Here is a 347-nt window from a genome sequence, read left to right as displayed (position 1 = left end):
ATATGCGTTCAACTTATCAATGTTCATGTGTCCTGCAGTTCACATTATGACGCGCAGTTAGCTGCGGTCTTCATCGATCCATGAGCCGAGTGATCCACTGCCGAGGGTGACTAACTTGCGTAAGCCGCCGCTGTGCGCGTATACCCGTTCCCCGTAGGGAGGAGCAAGCCGCCGCTTAGAGACGAAGCATAAAGTGTCCTCATTCCACATAGGGCAAGCTGGATGAATCCATTTTACCCAGGACGGCCGAAGCGGCGTGGACCAGGGGAGAACTGAACCTTATACTTCACACCACAGTAAGTCTACGTGTCCTCTTCCACATAGGGCAAGCTAGAACTAACTATCTT

The 347-nt window shown here is 51.9% G+C and overlaps 1 non-coding gene across 1 annotated transcript in view; it reads right to left on the bottom strand.

The window, feature by feature from the left end:
- LOC131270854 (5.8S ribosomal RNA) overlaps positions 1 to 109 on the bottom strand; it is a 155-nt gene extending 46 nt beyond the window's left edge. The window contains exon 1 of the ribosomal RNA XR_009179857.1: positions 1 to 109. This exon is cut by the window's left edge and continues 46 nt beyond it. This is a non-coding gene — a ribosomal RNA (5.8S ribosomal RNA).
- Between the last annotated feature and the right edge of the window lie 238 nt (positions 110 to 347).

This window comes from Anopheles coustani, assembly GCF_943734705.1.
Source record: "Anopheles coustani chromosome X unlocalized genomic scaffold, idAnoCousDA_361_x.2 X_unloc_68, whole genome shotgun sequence".
NCBI classification, from domain to species: Eukaryota; Metazoa; Arthropoda; class Insecta; order Diptera; family Culicidae; genus Anopheles; species Anopheles coustani.
The sequence above is the reverse complement of the archived record's forward strand: the minus strand, read 5'-3'. Positions and strand labels throughout refer to the sequence as shown.